Genomic DNA, 23227 nt, shown 5'->3' with positions numbered 1-23227 from the left:
GAAATTATATTAATTGATTTGGAAATTACAATTTATTATTACTTATAATATAACTTATGAGAAGAAAAATTACTTGTTATATAACATAGTATATGTTGTTATTACGTGAAAATATCTCTTGTTGTGTCACGTAAAAAGGTGATGGTGATCAGTTACTTTTTTTCTGGTGTAGCAGCACAAATGTTAACAGACTTGAGGAAATGTGGGAAGTCATCAAACTATTTTTCCTATAAAAAATAATCAACATAGAGTCCACACAAGCAGTCTTTTATACCACTATCATCTCATCCCTGCACGTCTAAATCTCTTTAGTAAGCTGGCCTAAAAATGTGTGCACAAGGAGAAAGGATGTCAGAAAATCAAATAAAGTAATGAAAGGATGAATCCTAATCCAGCTTAGATGTCATAATTTGTGTTGGCAGAAAAATGTGCGCCTTACCAGTTTGACATTAATATTCTCGCAGGATTTCCCATCAATGTTGACAGCGCTCTATGCTAATTCCTCACTAAATATGAGCGCTTTTTCTTCTTATACAAACGTTCCGATTTGGCTTCATATTTATGAGCAGAGAAATGGGTCCTATATCACATCTCCTCCTACCTTCCCTTCTTTCTGCTTCATTTGGTCATGATGACAGTTGACGAACCCTGTTGATTTTTTCATTAACAGCTCATATGGTCACCAAAGTATTGGCGGCACACAGGAAATGAGCACTCATATCTATATTCCTTATGACATCTCACACACATTGCATCTCAAGTATTCACTGACGCTGCCACACGGTCCCCAGGGAGGAGTAATTGATCAGAATGCATAATCATTATTGATTCTACAAGCAAATCATGGGGGGTTAAAAATCTGCCTCTTTTCTCTGAGTTCCTATACATTGCAAGAGATGTTGCGAGCTGCTAAAGACCATGATAAGATTTGATATTTTTATAAACGGAAGAATTTCATCATTTCTTAGTGATCTCACTGGAGAATCATTGTACTGCAACAGATAATCTAATTATAAGACTCATCAATGCAGTGCTTGATTTTGTTTTGCTTTAGGTTGGTGTAAGGGAAGGTTAACAGCATTGTTGGTCTTCATTTATGACAGAGCATCTGATATACAGACATGCGCCTCCGGCATTGGAGTCAATACCAGTATCAGTTTAAAACCTTTCATTAAGGTAGGTATAACACTTCAGTGGCTACCTTATTTTCTCCTTTATCTTGGGGGCTGGAAGGAGGAAATAAAGCACGAGCGAAAGCCTAGGCTCCATACGGGATAAAATCTATTCTCTATTATTGCACTGCCGTTGCTTGAGGGCCGTCAAGCTAAAGGTAATGGCATTGCCTGTGATAAATTTATGGCTGAGCTGCTTCATGTTTCATGAAGGATATAACAGGCTAGGAATTGTCCAGATTGTTCGAGTCACAACTAAAATGACAAATGACCCTCTGGTGACAAATCAACAATGTCATTTACAGTGTCATTCAAATGACTAAGTGTGCTCTAATGGCATCACTGATGCATACATAGATGGGCAGTACGGTGAGCTGTCAACTTCCAGAATGATTGTAAAAAAGGGAATACAAGGTGGTGTGAATTTGGGGGACTCGATGATAGTTGCCTTGGAAACCTTGCACGATAGCAACATGAGGCCTTGCTACAGGCTGCATGTGGACCATCTGAGGACCTTGAATTGAAACCTGGTAATTACACCTGCTCTCCACCAAATGGACACCCTGGCATTTCCTTAGTCGGCTGAATCATTTGTTCTCTCCTTTCTCGCCAACCCAGACGGTGAGACTGTTCTGTGCCAATTAATCAATACTCGTGGATGAAGCAAGTTGGCAGTGTTTCAGCAGAGCTAAGCTAATAGGGCACTAAAATGGCTCCACATTTCCATCTTTTATAGGGCATAAGACTGTCTATTAAAACAGGACATGGCTCCTCTAGGACCTTACTTTTGTCATCACATACTAAATAATAATTGGTTTACCAAAGGTTAATTGCTCAATAGATACTAAGCCATTGGAATTTAATTGTGCTGTTAAATGCCTCAGTTGTAGCCCATGCTTTTGTAATAGCTCATTTGACTTGAACTGAATGGAAAAAACGGTTAAAGTTGCTAACTGTTGCAATGAGTCTGCTCAACTTCCATGTAGTGTGTAAGAGTGGATGGTTCTGCAAATAAAAAGTTGAGCTTGTTGAGATGAAAACTCTTAAACTCAATAGCTATATTTAATTTAGTCATCAATCACTGTGCATGATTTTTTTTTTATACCTTCAGTCAAGTCTTTCCATCTCGTCTTAGCACTGGCAAATATACGAGAGTCAGCAAGATCTACTGCACGTGGGAGCTGACTCTCCCTCAGCAGATAATAGCAACATTAAAATGCCAATCTGGGAGTTTGTGAGTAAATCAGTTACGCATATTAATTCTTATATTTCTCAACAGTATAAGTTGTATGGTAGATGGAAAATTTGTTCTCTGCGCTCATATTTTCATTTCGTACAAATTCATTGGAGCACAATTTCTCCAATGTTTGCCAACAAGATGAGAATAAATCATCTCACTGTAAGTCCAATGAAAGATAAAGACCACCTCCTTTCAGTGTTCTTAATGCATAAATGAACAGGTCACTAATTCACTTTCAGACTGAAAAAAATCCTCCATTCCCTCGATGATCCTTCTGTTTTGTTTTTGTTAGATTAGAACACCACAAGATAAAAAGGTAGGAGAGATACAGTTGCATATTTAGGAGCATTTGCAATTTGAAAAATATGTTTTCTACTGCAGGAGCAGGGCAAAGTGAAAGAACACAACCTAATGGAGGCTTTATAAATTATGAGGGCAACATCCATCCCTGCTATCAGCTCATTTCAAAGTGAAGGCAGGCGAGGCAGAGCTGTATCAAATGAACCTGGAGCAGACGTCTCATTGCTGTTTATCAAACATCCCCTGGCAGCTCTGCCGCAATACTAGACTATCAAGTCAACTAAAACATAATTACTTTGTTTATGCACTTCCTCTGCCCGGTCCTCCAAGGGCAGATGTGACCCAATTATGACAACTGAGTGACAACGGGCTTGTTGCTGTTTATAATACATTCCAAGCAAAATAAATGTATATATGAAGAAAGTCAACTATGGTTATCTAAAATGTCAACACATTTTTAATTGCTCGCTGATTTTAGCGTTGAGGTGCCGGGAAATCTCAGACTGGAGACATTGCTGTGAAGTGAAAGTTCTGTGAGAAAGCCTGTCTTCTCGCACGTGTCTCCTAAATCACACTGTTTCCGCTATCTCTAGACCCCGCCTTCTTATTCTCTCATTTCATTCACAACCTGACACTCACCTTGAGCCAATCACCTGTAAGCTGTCAAAGTTTTAAAAGTTCTCTCCACCTCCCTCCCCCCCTGCACCACCTCAGCTCTGGATGCCTCATCTCCCTTCAACTATCCGACCGGAAGACCTTGATCAGACGTCCCATCTTCAAGCTCTATTCCTCATCACCACCACCACCGCAGTGCCCAGGATCTGGATGAGGGGGTCTCCTTCATATCCGAAGCCCCTAATTCATTGTGCTGCTGTCATGGGGTCTAAGCACCAAAGTCTATTTCTCTGTTAAAAAAACATTTCATTTCATTCTAAATTACTCATGTTCATTTGTTTCTCCATAATAACCATTTGCACTGGCGAAAAAAAACACTAACACCCACTAAAATCTGTCTTTTGTCTGCAATGGGAATGGATTCAATCTGCATTCACTCCCTGGTCAAATGACTCTTCAGTACACACAGGCTTTTTTTTGGGCTCCGGCTCCGATTGGCAGTGATGGAAATGAAACACTCGGGTGAACGTTCTAATTTGACAAGACAGTAAGGTGAGAGAGCAGCTTAGTTTTAGGTGCATTTGTGATGTCGAACTGGACACACCAGAAAAGCTCTTTACACTGGCAGAGTTGGATAAATGAATGATTAAATTAATAAAGCAAATATGCACTGAAGTCTCTTTAAAAAATACACACAGGAGGAAGTCAATGAGTCTCTTCACAAAGCACAAGAAAAGATGCAGCAGTGATGTCTTTCTCTTCAGTTACCTTTTTTGATATGTGGAATGATCAGACTGGAGTTTTACCTGACAAATCCTCTGAGTGCACACTGCCACCAGCACTGATGGGTTTTTCTTTTCTTGCCAATATATATTCTGCTTTAAGTGACATGTGTCATGATTTCCCTTTGTTCTCTGTTCACTTTATTGCTTGTGGTGTTTCCATGATAAAAGTAATTTCCTCTGTGGTATCAACACTGTCTGACAAACAGGATTGATAACTCGGGAATTTTCATCTTGCTATACACCTTTTTGTTTCACTCCTTCCTTCAACCCTCAAAGAAAACCCCACCCAAGCTCAGAGCGGCGCCAAGCCTTCTGTTGACATTCCCTCTAACATGATGTCGAGGAAAAACAACACCCCTAAGGCCGTGCACATGAGCAGGGCTGGTGAAATTAGATTAACCGTCAACTTCCCGCTGTGTTTGTTTGTGAGAGATTCCGCTGCCAAACGTTTGACAAGGATGTCACATGGAAAAACCGCCGCCACTCCGGCAAAGCTGGCAGCCCTGGCGTCTGACCTCTTGGCGTGTCCGAGCAGCTACAAGTGCTTTCTATCTCCTCTGACTGCTCAACCTGTCAATCTGCCTATTCAAAGGTTTCCCCTCTCCCCAGGAAAAGCTCATTTTCCCTTCCCCTTGGCCCAGTCAGTAAGTGTCACTTCAGTTTAGATTTCACTGCCTCCCTGCAGCCCTTCACTACAGCTCCTGTGGAGGGAGTTTTGTCTGCTGTTGTGGACCTGCTGTCCAGTTAACACTATGGGGGAACAGGGGATTAAAAAAAGAAGAAAAGAAAAACATTCCGCTGAGTAACACCCAGCAGTAACGCTGATCTAATGAAAATATGCTCTAATTTGCATACATTTCAATTAAATACAGCCAGGTCCAACACGCTTATTTCACTTTGTTAAAATGCAGAATTATGCAGATTGAAAAGTTTTTACAGAGTTTTTTTAATATATAATTCTTAAATATCATTGTCAACCCAAAAAATATATTTTCCACATGTATATTTCTATATGTATATGCTTTAGTGATAACATGATATAAAGACCAGGCTATTTATGAACAAACTCTCCTGTAGATATCTGTAGACAGAAATCGTCACCATTTCTGTCTTAGAGTGAGACAAATAACTAATTTGAAAGATATGAACTGTAAAAGATTTTGCAATTTCATGATTTTCACTTTTATGATTGGTTGCTGATACAAATGATCATGACCGAATCTGGAAATATTTTGCAGGAGTGACAGCTTTAAAAACGCACTTCTGACAACATGGTGCAGGAGACAATCACATAGATTTGGGATAGAAAAGTCTGGCGAACAAAGTTTTTCTTTCCACTAGTCTGACAGAAGACATGTTATGGAAGCAAAATAGCCAATAAATCTCAAATTTCACCGGTTCATGAAAGAACTGTGCTTTATGCTGGAAAAAACATTCAGAAACCATTTAAACAGTGTAAAAAAAAAAAAAGAAGCTCTGAGCAAATATGTATTCCTGATCACTCATGTTGACACATTTTTAAGGCGTGTTGACTGAATCGATACTTTCCCCTCCGTTTTAATGCTCGATACCCAGATGTCCTCTGGCAAGATGCCCGTTTGCAAAACTCCCGTTAGGCCCCTGGTCTGCCAACATCACGGAGGGGTTGAATCTTAATACAGCCTGATGCTTGTCGAGCCTCCAATCTGCTACAGATTGCAGGCCTGTCTGTGAGAGTAATGAGAGACCCGTTCTGCCACAGAGATTTCCTGAAAGACTGCTGGATTAGGAATTCACAGGAGCCGCTGCTTCTGCAAGACGGCAGCCCCCTTTTCTCTTCAAATCAATTCTCATTTTGCTCTCTGTGTCAATATCCTGCTCATGGCTCTCTTTCATTTAAGCTTACTTGCCATTTCCCATCATACCTTTTTTTTGTTTAGAAGTGTTATTTCGGTTTAACTTGTTTAACTTTCTGAGTGGGGGGCTCTTGTTCCTCATCTTGCAGAAAATTAAGAACTTTTTGTTATTATATCCATAGGCTTCTGTATACCTGCTGTCCTTCTGTCTCACAGCTTTATGTGGTGTGCTGCATATTTTATCGGCTGTCAAGTTACCCGTGTCAATGAGTGAAAGCATGTCAGTGCAGAAAAGACATTGCCTGGAGCAAAGTATTAAAAAGGGTGTTAGGCTGGCTTTCCCCAGGGCTCCCCGTCAATTTTTAGTTTTGATGTAACAAGTACATGTATGTTTCTGGTGAGAGTGAAATATGCTGGGAATTCTCCCACCACCATGTGACATTATGATGTTTAGAATCTGACTGCACCAACAAATCAACTGTAGATACTTCCATTAACCTTGGTAACACAAGCTCATAATTGTGATTTGTATTTTTGGCAGAAATAGGTCAAGTACAGTTCCACAGCTTGAGAAGGTTTGTTTTTATAGGTACGTTTGACCACTCTGCAGGCATTTTGGCAAAATGTCACAGGCAGTTATTTGGGGATAATAAGGCCAGGCCTCGGTCCAAATAAATGGAGAAAGAGCCATAGCTGCACTTTCATTGGTCACTTGAACATAACAACCAGCAGTCAAATCAAATTAGAAAAACATTAACAAAAACACCTTTGAAAAGTCTGATGTCTGAGTGCCAGACATGATGCCATCCCACCAGGACACATGAACAAACATAACAACGTATATCTGATGTCGCTGCATTACACAAGTTCTTGTTTGCTGCTCTTCCCTCTACACCTACTACCACCATCAGCTCAAACAGTTGTGAACCTCAAACAAAATGATTAGCTTGAAGTTTCCTGAAGTTTGAAGTTTCCTGATCTGGCTGTGAGACGATTGACTTGTTGTGAGGCTGGGCAGGTCATGTGTCATGCACCCTCATAATGCAGCTGGATTCACTAGGTGAATGTAAACCCATTCACACACATTGTACATGTCCTCATACCCTGTCACACCCTATTCTCAAAATCCATCCCACATATAGTCTTAGTGCTTCAAAGAAACCAGAACTTTCAAAAACGTACAGCATTGAATTCCATTTACATCCCTAAACCCAAAAATCGGTGAACAACATTTGTGGGATAAGGGGATGAGGGACACTTTTTGAAAGGAAAATTTGAGCAAAAGAGCCAACAAATGGGCAGATGTGCCTCCTATCAAATGGCTCAATGTAGCCATCAACCATATAATCACTTAATTGTTCCCAACAAAGGCAGCCAATGCTTTTTTGTCATTTCCTGTAGGTTATGAGTAGCAGAGTAGAAAATTGCCTGGCACAGGCTTGTAGTTACATAGCTGCTTCTAATTCACCTCTGCCCAATTATTTTGTTTGCTGAAGCCCATTTCCGGGCATCTGACTCACCAGGTTTCAGCAAATTTTCTGGATGGCAGCTTTATCACAATGGCACTAATTACTCCCTCTTCCTCATGCTACAGTAAACGTGACAATAAAGACACCTGACAGGTGGAAACCCAGAGTGGATGTGAATTATGATTTGGAGGAAAAAAAGAACCCAAAAGAACCATTTATAAATATCACTTAAAGGTCTTACTCTGCAGAACCGGCCAATGTGAAGACAACACCGTCTGTAACCAGCAGGTGACTAAACCAGTGTCCTTCATCAAAGTAGATTTCCTCAACAAGCGGAGCAGGAACAATGGACACGCACACTGTCCCAAATACTTTGTCTCAGGAATAACTAATGCAGTGCTTTGCTGGAGAGAGACCAGATAATAAAGCTCAGTCAGGATCAGGGAAGCCAGTCTCCACTGACTCTACCCTCATTGTTGGATGCCTCGCTCCCTGGGAGCCGCTGTGTGTTATCAGTGATCATCAAAAGCACTGTCAGGAAAGTGTGGAACTGGGGCTTCCACTGGCTGTCCGAGACACTAGACACATCCAAATGAGACAGGCTTATTAATTCTTCAAAAGCCACACGGCTTCCTTTTCCCCAAGACTCATTTTGGTACATTTAAGGATGATAAAAGCTCAGCCAGGGAGCTCTCCGCCTCTTTCCACTGTTCCCGTTGCCTTTCTCACACATACATCATACATAATGTATGCACATGCATTCAGTTGATCTCAAGAAGATATTGCGTCTTGCTTTAAAATAGCTGTCATGTTTCAAACTCTTTTGTGGGAATGAAAATAAGGCATTTCAGGGACAAAAAGAGGGAGTTATAAGCACACAGAGTGAGACCTGTGGTTGGCAGCAGTGGTTTAGTGCAGGGTATATGCAGGTATACTAAATACGCAGGTGTAGGTGTATACCCACTTATTTTCCAATCAGCATAGCAAACACCCACTTCTAAATCGCCCTTGGTGCAAATCATTCAGGAGTGTGTTGCAAGCCAATTTATACAGTAATATCTGCAAACTGCCCCATGACAAACAATGTTATTTTAATGATGACACACTCTGACCAACACTATATGCTGCAAATCAGCTGTCTGCAAAAGAAATATCCTACTTACTTGACTCAAAATGTATAATTATGTTGTTATCTCACTCTGGGTGAACTAAATATGAGTTTTCTTACATGTCGCTGTTTTTAACACAATACGTTATCCTTTGCTGGACAGGCTGCTTTATATATATATAAAGAAAAGAGTATAGCATCGTCTCCTGGCACCACTACACCACTGGTTTGCAGCTACTGCTTCAGCACTATGTATATTGTTCGCAGCTTTGTTTCTTTCTGCTGGCAGTGGTCAAATGGTGGCTCTCACTAATAATGTAACGATATGTCAAACACTAAAAGTCAAAACCTTCTCTGTCATTGACTTTCCTCTAACAAGTTTACTAATTAGCTACAAAGTTGACGTGTGAAGGAGACAGTCGTTAATTCTGCAAAATGAATAAGGGACTTTCTCCCCAACTAATGTACGAGCTGTTTCACTGAAAAGAAAATGGAATCACTGACAATAGAAGCTGTTTTAATGGGAGGGAGTAGAGGAGGACAAAGCCTTGTAATTCATTACAACTTTTTCTTGCAATTCCTCGCCATTGCTGTGCGTTGGATTATATGTGGTACATCAAAAGCTTTGATTATCTTAATTAGCCCAACATTTGCAAGCAGCGGAGCTCCATGAAAGCAAAGGAAAAGTGCAAGTGTTTCTCTGGAAGAACTGTTCGTTAAAATGCACATAATTTGAATGTAATATGAGAACCTTAATTGGTGATTCATGGTTATCAAGGGACCTTCTTCATTACAATTCAAGAGGCTCCTTCATGGTGGCCATACTCTCTCATAATGAATATGATTCTTTCCCTCCCTCAGTGCAGTAACTAATTGCACAGATGGTCAGATCGCCCCCGCCCTCACCTTCCCCCCCTTAAATTACTACAGGAAGTTCTTTGTTTACAACTCAGGGCCGAAATATGAGAAAACTTAATTATCTTCACTTGTGACACAGATAAAGTGGGTGTGCAATACTTGTCCTATTGTGAATCATTGGAATTCTCTAATACAGCAAATGAATAATATAGTCATCTGAAATCATGACAATACTGGATTTTTCTTGTTTCACTTGTCCATGCTTTCATCGTTAGTCAACTTGACTACTGCAATAGTGAGTTTACGAGACTGTGAAAAATCGATCAGACAGCTGCAGCTGATTCAGAGTGCCGCTACCCTGGGTCGTCACTAACACCGAGAAGAAAGTGCATCAAATTACTCCAGTTCTCAGATGTATACATTTCTGATCTACTGTTAGGTTATGAACCATCCATCATGTTGGAGCAGCAGCGTTTAGTGTTTTATGCTCCACACATCTGGAACAAATACCCAGTCAACTGCAGGTCTGCACAACACCTTCTTGTTTGCCACAGCCATATAGTTAATGGAATAACTAGTCGACTTGTTTCTTACACTGCACTCTTACTTTATTTTTACTTTACTTTTGTTTCTTCTTACCTTATTTCTACAATTTTAAATGCTTCTTTTTTACGATGTTTATGCTCCTTATGTAGCTTCTTATGTTGATTTAACAGTCTATCACAATACCTTTTGTATCTTGTGTAAAGCACTTGGAATTGCCCTGTTGTTGACATGAACAATTCCCAACTCGACAGAGCCATACACTGTTGAATCTGTAAAGTTGATATTTTTCACTCATTCCCAGGATTCCCAGTCCCTGCTAGTTGGGTTATTACATGAAGACATTGTGTAATCACTGGATGTGCGTGAGTATTAAAGGGAACAGATCTGGGTTAGTCTGATTAATCGCAGTGAGGATGTAAGAGAGGAACTTGACCAAATTGTTTAGGAATTCTTGTTGGCACAAATAGCAAAAAAGGGAAGCTACATATTCTCATACTTTATGAGGCAAACCGAAAATTGCACCTAATTATAAGTTGACCATGATGTACTTTAAACAAAATTGAATTATTTGCAGTCAAACAATTACAAGGATGTGAGCGTAGATACTGCAGACAGGTCTATGAACAGGGGACAGTGTTAGCGAGTGCAATGCCCTCTTGTCTCAGGATTGGGTTTGATAATGTGCTGGATCTCACCCTGAGGTGCAAGGGATCTCACTACAGGGCCAGATGACACTCACAGAGGTCGACTCTTCTGGGCACAAAGCCCAGTTGACTTGTTCAGCAGAGCTAAGCCGGCGGCGACTGCCAGGGGGTTAGAGGTTAGCGTAAGCCGCTCTGTGCCACTGCAGCCCACTGACTCTGAACAGCAGGGTTAGAAGTGGGGCTGCAGGACCCTTCTGCAAGGTAAGTCACTCACAGGAAGACACAGCGACAGCACGGACATGGCAAAGACATGAGACACAAATCAGCACGAACAGAAAAGAAGATTATGATTGCAGCATGGGTTTTTAACACAGCGTTGTGTGGGGTCTCTGTTGTTGACATTAATAAATAGATGAGATCACATGACACAGAAGAAATAAGAAGTAACACATGTGAGCCGAAGAAAACAATAAACCAATAAGCTTCATTATCATTATTACTCTTGTTATTCCAAGACTGTGTGAGCTGTCAGTCAATCGTCCACCAGACACATATGACTACTACAGCTCAGACACTTCCAATGTGCATGTCATTTTCACATCAGTGCAGCGGCTGTAAAAATACATTATAAAATCTAGACCAAACACATGTTTTACAAACATATTAATGAAGCCCAGTCGCCAGGGAAGATAGTGTTGCTATACAGATACGTCTCTTTAGCCCCGAGCACACAGCAGTGTCAATTTTCTTGACCGAGTCCCTCAAGACTGCTGGCACAAGAGACACTTCAGTGTGAGGAGCGTGGGGGGGGTGGGGTGAGTGGGTTGGCGGAGGAAGGATCCTCCCTCAACGCCCACCTCTCCACACAGAAAGATAATTGTCTCCTCCTTACCTGCAGACATGGGTGTATTTCCGTGACCTATGCTAGGTATACAGCACAGCCTGAGATGTCACAGTGGTTTGCCATAATTACTTTTGCTGATAGAGGGGAGAGAGGACATTTGCATCAGATGAGGCACCCATGCTTCGGTCTCCCCCACTCACCATATGCAGCTTTTAATGTCACAGTAATCTCTAAAGGTTAGCGCTGGCAGCTCCACTGTATATCTCCACAACCTGCTGAATCAGTGGTTAGGAAATGGGTTTGACATTGAGTTTGGGTAAACATGAGGACACACACACACAAAGTCACATAAATATGTACACACACACAAACGCAAACACCCAAGAGAGATGTCAACGCATCTTCTGGATTTTTCTTTGTTCTACTTCTACAATAATACTCGGGAGCATGTCTGGCAAGGTCAGGCTGCAACACAACATCTATTCTCTTTATAAACTTATAGAGGCAGTATGGTATCCCCGAGAGATAAACACAACTTAAGAAAACATCTTCATCACTTTGACAACAATAGAAAATGCATACAATACAACCAAATATGCAAACATTTGGAGTTTGTTTTTTTCTATGACTTTAATCTGGGAAAACAAGCAACAACCACGCGAGGGGTGAGGGACGGGGCAACACAAATTCAGTTCAGTTTTTATGTGCAGCTTCAATTAATAATTCAAGATTGGGTCGGGTTTGGCCATGGCCATTTCACTAACTCATGCTGTTGAACACAAGTGTTTATTAAACTTTAGGTCACATAAAATTCAGACTAGCCACAACGTCCTCTAGTAACCAATGCTGTCAATCTACATTCGAAACACATCACAGACACAAAAAACAGAGCGCCTGTTGGGTTCAGGTAGGGCTTGCTTTGTTTGCTCTCATGTTGGCAAGCCACACTCTACTACATGTGGCTCAGAAGGAATAGGAGAAGAAAACTATTGCAAGAGAAGGCAGAACAGAGGGAACGCAAAAGTAATCGTCAAAAGAATGAATAAAGTTATATAGTTCCTCAAGGCTCCAGAAGTTCAAAACTGATATATTTATGGCATACTTTATTAAACTGAATTAGTGAATTGCCTTTCCTCACTTTTAATTTAATTTTGATTTTAAGTTGGTGCTCTATGTAAATTTAATATCAAATAAATCCTATCAATTATCATTATCTTCTTAATGTAATTATTCGATTTAGTTCAATTTTATTTGCGAAGTGCACGATCAAAACATGCATTATCTCAAGGCATTTTACAACAATTGTTGAGAAACCCAACAGCTCCCTTAATGAGCAAGCACTATATATTTCAAATAATTTAAATAGTACACCTGCAGAGAGTATTTGTATGATTTAAAAATACATTATTTATGATATAATAATTCAACTGGTTGGCTCACCCTAACCCTTATTCTCACACTCAGCCTAAATAGTTCTCGAATTATTGAGATATTGTTGAGATTTACTAAAATGCAACCCCTGGCCTTTCATTCTGTTGACCAAGAAAGTGCTTACGTCATAAGAAATCATTCCAGGCAGACTAAGAGGACTATAACCAGCATTTATTCATTTCATTGATAATAATATTAATAATCATTATTTTTTGGATTCATCTTAGAATAATTATCATTACTATTATCATTGTTAAGCATTTTATCCTGGATTTCTGTGCTGGCATAGGACAAACTATTAACTTTCCAACATTCAGCTTGATAACTACATGGAACACTAGGCACAAAGCATAAGTACTAATTAAGCTAAAACGATGAATATTTAGTGGACAGTGAAACAACAAATTCAACCATCCTGGTGATTAGAAAAGTGGAAAGAAAGACAGCCCTTACAAACCTCCTAAGGCTGCACTGTAGATACGTTCTTACCCACTTACCAGTTGTACAGTGATGCTGCAGAGTTGTACAGTCAAGCCATCGTTTCCCACTCTGAGAGAATAATTCTGCCTTCCACAGTCTTTAAGTCCCACACCTCCCAGAGCACACACGCTCATCACACTCTTCTCTTTTTTGTTTCTGGGCTTTTGGTGACATTTTCAATGTGCCAGATCCTTGCCTTGAAACAACGTGCGTGTGCCCACACCTCTCCGTCTCTCAAAAATACACGTACACACACGCACACACACTTGCTGCAGAAAGCAGACACACACTACTCGCCTGGAGCCAGGCCCCTCTGTGCTCATCTACCTCAGAGAAGCTGAAACTTGGCATAGATAGGAGGCTCCAGTGGATTCTGTGCTCCGCCTGCCAATGCTGCTCTTTTGATCTGCAGCCAGCTGATGACAGATCTACATTAAGCTCATAGTCTTCTCTCTTTCGCTCCGCTTCTCCTCTCCTCTTCCCTGACACTGGGGCAAAATGTTGCCGTAAGTCCAAGAGTATCGGTGAGAACTGACATCCCGTGGGGTCGGCACTGCGAGCCTCCTCTCACACCAAACGGAGAGAAATAAAGAATGCTGAGTGGGTTTCCAGTGTGCAGAAACATACCACGTGGGTGTAAGCCAAAGATAGAGCCCTATACCCACAATTCAAGGGGAAGCTTTACACATCGCTAATGTGCACTTCCAAGTTTGGAAGGAAAAATACACCCTTTGATATGCTTAGACTTGAAGGCACTGGGAAATCTTTGTGTTGTATGTGGTAGCAGGAGCTTGTGGATTATGATTACAACTAGATTGCTTAGATATGCTTTCTCAAATATTCCAGTATACCTGACAATACTATCATAAAACATGTCATTACTGCTCCGTTCATCTCTGTCAATTTTCTTTTGTGTAAATACTTATAACTTATACACACCTCTCCATGTACGTTAGACAGTGCATTTCTTATGAATGTTGTAAATATTGATGTTTTGTGTAATATATGCTCTGTTACACACAGCATCCATTAACTTCTGTCTGTTCTGGGAGATGGATCCCTCACATGTGGCTCTCTCTAAAGTCGAGTGAGGAGAACTTGTGATTATCATCATTATTATTATTTTTGCTGTGTACTTACCTGCTACTTATTTAAGAGAAGGAATTTCTTGTCTTGTGATTAAAAGAAATGCCGTCTAGTTGAGCAAATGTGAGGTGACAATGAAAAGAAATCAATCTATGATGGATTTCTAAACATTGAATGTGGGTGATGAGTCTAGATAGACAGCCTTGGACTCAGGCTTCTGAGTGAATGACACAAAAAATGATGCTGAGGATTAATGTGTCAGACTGACAATAGACAATATTTCATAAAACCTTATTAACTGTTCCAGAAATTTCCCGGCACGAGGAAACACATGACTACAATATTTGAAAGAGGATTTTCATTTAACTGAGAAAGAAAAAAAAAGGAATCTTCTCAACGTTTCAGTTTAAAATGAGGAGGTTATATAAAGCTGCCAAACCCATTGAATTCTAAGATAGGCTTCCCTGTGGTGCAGTTTAAAATTAATTAGAAAATGAAAAGCTTTGGAGAGATGAGGAGGCTCTGATGAGTTGTCTTGTTCCGTGACTGAATTTTGGGGGAAGAAAAAACTAACAGTGCCTCAGCAGTTGAACATGCATAAAAAGCTATCAAGGTAAAATCATTTCAGAAGATGGAACAACTCTGTGCTAAAGGAGCACCGTTCATAAACGCTCGCAGAATATGCCACTGTGCATGACAAACACACATCCTGCAGAGGCTGCGCTCTCGCTCCCGCGCAGCAAAGTGTGCCGCTCGACAGAAAGCACCAGTGTTTCCTCTCTAATTCGTCAACAATTTTATCAAGCTGCTCGCAAAGGAGATGGACAGAGACTGTGCTCAACTGCCTTAATGTTTAAATTACAGTGCATTTATCCAACTCATAAGTGGCAGTGAAAATCAGTGCACTATAGCAGAGCAATTACATAGGACGCATGGCTAACAGCTGCTGATGAACGAGGAGTGACGGGCAGTGATGGAGCCTCGGCGTTAAAAAAACCCCAAAACACAACCAGCTGTTATTTCTAAAGGGGATCATCTGCTTATTACTGCAATATTCGACAGGGATGTCTCACCGTTGCATTATTTAGCATGGCAGGTGGCTTTGAGAGAGGTGCGACTCGGCACTGATAGGTGAAAACACTGTCTTTTTCCCTCTAGCCACTGCTGCTTTCAATAATTCTTCCTCCACACACTGTGAATGAGAATGTTGAAGGGGAAAAGAACAAAAAAATCACAGCAGAAAGCATTTGGCTGGAGCTCGCTGTATTGTTTGTGTTTGATATTACAGAGGTTTGATTCAGTGGGGCTATACTTTTGCGTGGGCTGTCAATTGGCAATCAGGCTGTCCCATTACAATTCAAATGGTCACAGTAAAGCACCAGCGAGGAGGTCACGGCCTGTCGCAGTGGAGGAGAGAAAGCTATTGTGTTACACTTCTAAAGATCACTTAAAGTATTTTTGTGTGGCATGGAGAGTATAATAGTACACACAGGCACACACACACACACGTACGCACCTCAATTTCAGCTGTATTTAAATGTTGAATCCATTTCCATGCAGCGCACATCAAGATATTTAATGAATCTTTGTTTAGCGACAAAACCTCAGCCTCCCCAAACACCGGAGCAAAAGGAGGAAAGAGTTTATCAGGATACACGAGAGGGAAAGTAAACAGGACTGTCAGAGTGCATAAGGGCATAAGAGAGGGAACGCTGGCACTCGCGCAGTGAATATGTATCACATGCCCAACACACGTAACTCAGCCTCTGCATGCAGTGGCTGCACGGCTGTCAGGAGCTGGCATATATTATCACTGCATCTGCCGTGAAATATTCTACAAATGTCATCCTGAACGCTTCTGTGCCTTCTCTCAAGCCTACTGTGACTGTGGTGCTTCACAATTCAACACTCATGCTTGTTTAGGTAAAAGGCAAAGAAGTGTGTTGTGTGGAAATGACTCAAATGAAATCAACTCACCCTGCGTCTGCTGATATGGTTAATAATAATAATAACAATAACAATAAGAGCAATAATAAGAGCAATAATAATAATAATAATAATTATATTATATAATAATTATGTTAATTTTTATTTAAAATACTTTATTTGTATAGCACTTGTCTAGACAAGGTTACAAAGTGCTTCACAAAATACATGGCGATGAATACAAATAAATGGTATTTAATTCAATTCAATTTTAAGTCCCAAATCATAACATATTAAGTCTTAATTATTTATAGAGAAACCCAACAGTTCCCACAAGGAGCAGCACTTTGGCAACTGTGGACAGAGAAAAACTCCCTCATTAACTGGAAGAAACCTAGAACCAGACTCAGTATGGGCGGACATCTGCCTCAACCGGTTGGGGTTCGGGGAGATGGTTGGAAAAGAGGGGAGAGAGGAAAAAAAGAGGGGGAGGAGAGGGAGCGAGAGAGCGAGAAAGAGAGAGATGAGAGAGAGAGAGCAGGAACAGTTGAGTTATACTTAAGCTCTGTCAGACTGGTTGTTATAATGAAAATAATAATCTCCAATTGTGCGTTTGCCTTTAGGCCACACAATACAGTTTCAATCTGTGTCTAAAAACCAAAACAAGCATTTCAGCTCCATATCAGAAATAATTCACATCCACACTAATACACCTTTAAATGCTTTTCACATGACCATTCACATACACTGTGAATGTGCTCATGAGACTTCGCAGATTGCTTGTAACTCGCCTCCTGCGCATGTTTCCAGTCGTTTAACTGCGCAACCATGGTAGTTGACGCTGATGCTGGGTTTTTTTCTTTTGGAAAAGGTTCAGGAGAAAATAGCGTGACGAATCATGGGAGGACCCAATCAGCAAGTGGGTGTCTACAGAGTATTTTTGAGATGGCTCAGTTTGGTTTTCAAACTAAATCTGGGGCCAGTAGTATTTCCCTACTGCTTAAAGGCTCAAAAACTAAATGTGCAAGTGCAGAGAGAAAGAAATGGCTTGCATGCCACAACAGCAGCTCAAACTGTGAGGTCTGACTGTCTACGTGGACAGTAAAAACTTTATGGATGATAGCACGAGCAAGCATGCCGCAAATAACCCTGCAAACAGCTACACAATGCTGCAACTGAGCAGAACACCAAGTTAGAGATCTCTTATGTTATTATGAGAAGTGTAAAAAGAACAGGACAAATTAGAATATGGTGGGCAGCCACAGTCAAGAGAGTTCATGTGAAACACTGCTTTGATATGGACAGACAGGGCATTAGTCTTGGCAGAGGTATGTGCTCTCAGAGCGCCCTTCTAGTTTCTTTATGGGTCTGTTTGGGTACATTTTTGGTTTTGTATCACTCTTCATACCAGTTTGGGCTACAGGAATTATTTGCACTTTTACTCTGTGATACAGATGGGTTCATTTCCCCCCCCTCAGTATCCATACAGTAGGTATGTGATATTCTCTCAAACTCCTTTAGGCTTCCCTGATTTGAAATTGAAGCACACAGCCTCGCTGTGTGCCATGCTGTCCTGTAAAAGAAACAGCTGTTTGCATGAATCTTTAATGCATGCCCATATTGGCATGCCATTGAAGCAGACAAGAATGTGGAAGATCACACCATTGAGTGATTTGAGCTGTTTCAAGTCTCCACAATTTCAGAATGTCAAACGTCTCATTCACTGGAGTGTACCACTTATAAATATTATAGGTTGCAAAAACAAAACAGTGACAGCACTTTAGCTAGCATGCAAAGTTGAGTTCTATCACAGAGATTGAGAGAGGGATGATTATTGCTCTCTACTCAAGTATTCACAATGTCACCTGATCCTTTTTATAAGTAAATGCAGAGAAATGTATGCAAACTCACATATAGAATTATTAAAGTGGTGATTAATCCCGTGATCGTGAGCCACTTGTGAAGCTTAGTTTATGCCCCCCTGCACTTATGTGGTGGCACGTGTCAGAAATTATTTAATTTCTGCTAGAACGCGGAATCACGCTGTGCAGTGACTAATCTGTCAAGCCTAAAGGTTCAGTGTGTAGAATTTAGTGATATCTGGTGGTGAAGTTGCGTGTTGCAGCTGAACACCCCTCACCTCACCCTCTCCTTCCAAACATGAAGAGAACCTGTGGTAACCTTCAGTTGTCATGAAAACTCAAAAGTTTAGTTTGTCCAGTCTGGAGTCGGACGATTGTAAAAAACAGATCCATGGAGAGGATTGTAAATATAAAGTATTTAAATATAAAGTGCCCATTCTAGGGTGAATAAAACAACAATTAGTACAATTTAGGGAGTTATGAGTTACACACTAGTGAAAACATAACAAGTATTATTTTATATTCAATTTCTGCCAATTAATCCCTTTCACCTAAATTTTGCACTCTGAACCTTACGGCAGATTTTCTCTCCATATTAAACAAAACTTTAAAAACTCGTAGAAAAGTAAAGAATCTTAATTATCTTTGTTTACTCTGAATCAGTCATTTGAATGAGAAATTTTCTTTAACAACAATTCCATCAAAAAGACATTATGAGATTGGATCAATTCCAAAAATGTGTTTTGTAAGTGTGACATTCATATCCTCCACTTATTATATCGTATAATAAAAGACGACCCTGCTGAGTACAGCCAATGTCTAAGAGCCCCGCTCTCATGTCGAGGTGATACACTGATGCCAACTGTGTGCAAACTGAGAGTCACAGAGGCTGACTGAGCCAGTCAAAGTCTACGGCATATTTAAAATCAAAAGTCACACATACAACCCACACACATTCTGCTGCGCATCTTAATTTAGCAGGAAATCGAGAGGCCCCTGTGGGATTCGCGTCTCATCTGAACTGTAAGTATTTTCTTTTCTTCTTGCATTGTCATATTATGCGTTTGCAACAAAAGCACTTGAGTGAAATAAAATTAAAAGTAAATATAATAAACTGGATATGCTGCCCTACACAGAAGAGCAACACAGCTGTCAATATGGCTCTGGGTTTACAAATGTTGTGCTGGGTGACTGCTGTCTGTATCACACAAGTGTGAAAAGCAATAACACCAGCAAAGTGTAACTGTTGGCGGTCAATATTTTCTCTCCCTGATAGACCCTCTGGGCACAAGCATTACTTCATCTAGCCAACACAAACACAGCTTTGTAGTTTCAATCTGTCACACTGTATGAATATGGAGCCAGAGAGATAAAAAACATATAAACTCTCGTCTTGTCTCGGTATCACAGATCATCTAAATGTGATGAGATTGCCTGAGATAAAGACACTGCTCATCAGTGTCAACAGGGTTAAAAACAACTCCCTCCCTCTAATAGCAAATTAGTCTTCATGGATGTTGCGCTACGACTTTGATTCAATTTACCTTTCCTAATGTTACTTCTCTGCAGGAGAGCATTTTATGGCAGAGCAGTCTGGGGCAGCTACGCTCAAATCGGTACGATTCAGCACAGAACACATTTTTCAGGTGCAAAATAGCAAAAAAAGCAGAGAGTGAAAAAGATTACCTTGTAAGAGTCAGATGTTGTGGGAGAAAGTCTGCAGCTTGACCTGGACGGAATTCATGAAGATGTCTGCCTCAGCTGTATCTGGGAAACAAAGACAGCCAACATGCCAAGGTTATTTCACAGCTGTGAGTTTTTTCAGCGTGACTGAAATGATCACACATCATTTACGGCGTCCAACAGTATGCACACATCAATGTATCGAACTGTGAGTGAGCCACACAGTTTGATGCAAGCACAAGAGTGCGTGGGAAACATGAGATTTAACAAGTTTGCACACATACTGTTCTGAATTATAGCACCCACATTGTTCTCATATACACACAGGCACACACACACACATTAACACAGTAAGTAAGTAAACAAGTCTCCGATTCCCAAAGCAGCCAAAGCAGCCATAGACACGGCAGACTCCTCTACCCAGTGGCTTACTTTTAAAGATGAATATCCAGAGCCCCCTAAGGAAAACAGCACTTTGTCAAGGATGTCCAGGAACGTTAACTGTCGCTGTCTCTCTCCACGCTCAGACATTGACGGCTGTGATGGGAAGGCGCGGCGCTCCCACACTGAGGCAGGGTAATTGGCTAGAGATGATGGGCCATAAACATACATCACAGGGGCGGCAGAGCGCCAAGCAGAGCAGATAGCTAACTAACGCTCTCTTTCTACTGTGTGGCTCTTGTTTGTCATCTGCACACATGCGTGCAGCCGAATGCACGCACGCACACACACACACACACACACACACACACACACACTTGTCAATTTCATCCCCTCCCTGGATATTCACGCTCTTTGAACACATGGACTGGCCCACCATTATTACACACAGAGAGAGAAAAACTCCGCCACTCCTTTCATTCCAGCTATCACAATAAAACCAAGATGGCATGCGATGTATATTTTGCATTTCCTTGGCATCATGACCACAACCCAGAGGATGCTCTCTGCTGCCATTATCACTCACTGATATATAATTATATATAATAGGCACTACCCATTCAAAATGCATCATCACCATTACAGATAGGCTGCCCTCTCTCTCACCATTACCAGCACCACACAATGGTGGATAATAGGCTATTCGTTCCTGCGGTGCTATCGCCACGGTGCAGACTTTTCTTCCATTGCTATAACGCTTCTGTCATAATAAGCAGGGAGAGCCTTCCAGTCATGACCACAGCTCTCAGAGAGGAGGTCAGTCATGTCAGACGGTTTGCTCACACGCTGATAATTGGGAGAAGTAAGGCTGGACAAGGAGCTAGCGCTGGAGCTTCAATTTCTTTTTAGCATTTCAGTTTTGCAATATGATCCAGTTCTGCTGCCGAGACGTTCGACACGTTTAAAAAAACAAAGAACGGTGCCAGTTAATTTGGCTCGCACAAGCTGTTTGCATCATTTCACGACACTCTGTCGTAACAGTTATCTCCTCATATACAGTATTCTCTAATACTGTGACATGGGATGAGGATTTTATCAATAAAATCCACTTCATGCGTCTATCCTTTTTTCCCTTAGCTTCCCAGCTTTAGTTTGACAGGTCTTGCATGACCACTTTTTTTCTTACCCAGAGACAAATGCCAACCTCAAGACCCATTCACTCTCTCAGCAGACGGGAACTTCAAGGGGAAGAGAAAAACCAATGGCAGGGAGTGGGAGGGGGGCATGGGGGGTCCAGGCAATGCGCTCATTATTCAGGAAGACACTCGAGGCCACGGGAAATAGCACACTTCATTTTTCTTGTCAAACTACGGCTGGCTTAATGGTGTGTTCACAGCAAGTGGTGAGACAAAGGGATGGCGTGGCCCGGTGGAGACGTGGAGAGAGTTCCGATCAAGACAGAGGCCGTCATCGCAGAGGCAGCTACCCCACATTTTTCTCAGAGGTAGACCACCTGAGTTGCTAACGCTGCTGAATGTGTTGGAGTGCCAAATAAATATGCCCCATCTTTCAGGGACGTGGACAGCAAGTGTGGTACGACTGGCTTTTAAAGAGGAAAATGAAATATGGTCACAATTATGCCCTAGCTGTGTAGTGAGGCACAGATGTTCCTATTGTTCCTCCCATTCCACATCCTCCTAAACCTTCCCTCATGACTGCCCTCATTACTGATGCTATCGATATGTCCCGCTGCTGCCAGAGAACCTGGATGTACCCACAACTCATCATCGGAACACCAATTAATCATCTGCCCAGCAATTACAAAACATACCGTCCATTGATTTCCTACACGGTGACACTTTTTATGTTTCATTTACACGCCAGAAGCTCCGGCGACTGAGGCTATGCAAGCCAATCTCCTCCCGCTCTATATATCTGCTGGACTGGAACTGTGTTTTGATCAGAGAGATGATGGGGCAGGTGTTTCTACGCTGCTTCATGTTGGTGAGAAGCCTCTTTTCATTGCATTACCATCTCCCGGCATGGCAGTGGGCGCCGGTGTCAGACAGCCTCTTTTGTTTGACTCCTAATTGGGGTAATTTATTGTCCTAACAGGCAGAACAGCTGTGGCTTTACAGTGCAGCACCAATTAAATCCAGATGCTGGAATGAAAAGATGGGGCTGAACGTGACTTGGGGACCAATCACTAATATTGACTCAGATCTCAGTGAGATGAATATGACAGTCTGCTATGAGAGGTTTTCCTCGACGCATCGGTTTCCCGCTGATATTGCAAATATGCAGTTTTGATGAGAACAGTAACAGCCAGATCTCAGGCAGACATTATGCATTATTTCTTATTATGGATGCAATTATCTGCCAGATTAATCATTGAAATAACAATCTGAGGGGACCCCTGACAGCCTGCTGCTGGAAATGCAACCACAATGCAGTTCACTGGACTCTGAAATCTTGTTCTAGTTTCACTGTTGTTAGAGAAGTTTTTCCCCACAAAATGGCTCTGACGGAGGATCGTGTGAATATGAGCAGAGGATCTAGGGAATATGGGGAGCAAGTGAAAGAAATCAGGTCGTGGTGAAGATTTCTCCAGGGCAGGGCTAACCCCGCCATACTGTGCTTGGCCCCGACTGCCTCTTCAGTCCGGGCTCTTTAGACGAAGAGCCCCGGGGACAGACACAAATGTGAGTAACACAGAAGATGGAGGAAATGCGAGGTCGCCACCTCAGGGCTGCAGCGCAGATACAGAGCGACTCCTTTGGCTTATGGAAGCGGAAAAGAGGGGGAGTGATGAGAAGACAACCATTGTGAGGTTCTCCTCTTTTTGTTCATTATTTCTCTTTGTGAATTTCTAATGTGTTTGTCTGTGTTCGCAACTATTTACTCTAAATGGAGGGTGTTACATTTTTCTCATACAATGACATGCTTCTATGAATCTGTGTAT

The 23227-nt window shown here is 41.4% G+C and overlaps 1 protein-coding gene across 6 annotated transcripts in view; it reads right to left on the bottom strand.

The window, feature by feature from the left end:
- Positions 1 to 23227, bottom strand: part of mgat4c (mgat4 family member C) — a 101611-nt gene that overhangs the window by 29788 nt on the left and 48596 nt on the right. For 4 of the 6 annotated variants that reach the window (XR_011243488.1, XM_069528770.1, XM_020078527.2 and 1 more), the window contains one exon: positions 19888 to 19968. The gene's annotated coding sequence lies outside the window, so the exon portion shown is untranslated. Of the gene's footprint in view, positions 1 to 13344; positions 13905 to 19887; positions 19969 to 20316; positions 20539 to 23227 lie in introns of those variants that run through there. The other 2 variants (XM_020078528.2, XM_069528772.1) reach the window with 2 other exon arrangements.

The sequence above is a fragment of the Paralichthys olivaceus genome, chromosome 7, assembly GCF_024713975.1.
Source record: "Paralichthys olivaceus isolate ysfri-2021 chromosome 7, ASM2471397v2, whole genome shotgun sequence".
Classification (NCBI taxonomy): Eukaryota; Metazoa; Chordata; class Actinopteri; order Pleuronectiformes; family Paralichthyidae; genus Paralichthys; species Paralichthys olivaceus.
Note: the sequence above shows the minus strand (reverse complement) of the source record. Positions and strands in the feature narration are given on the sequence as shown.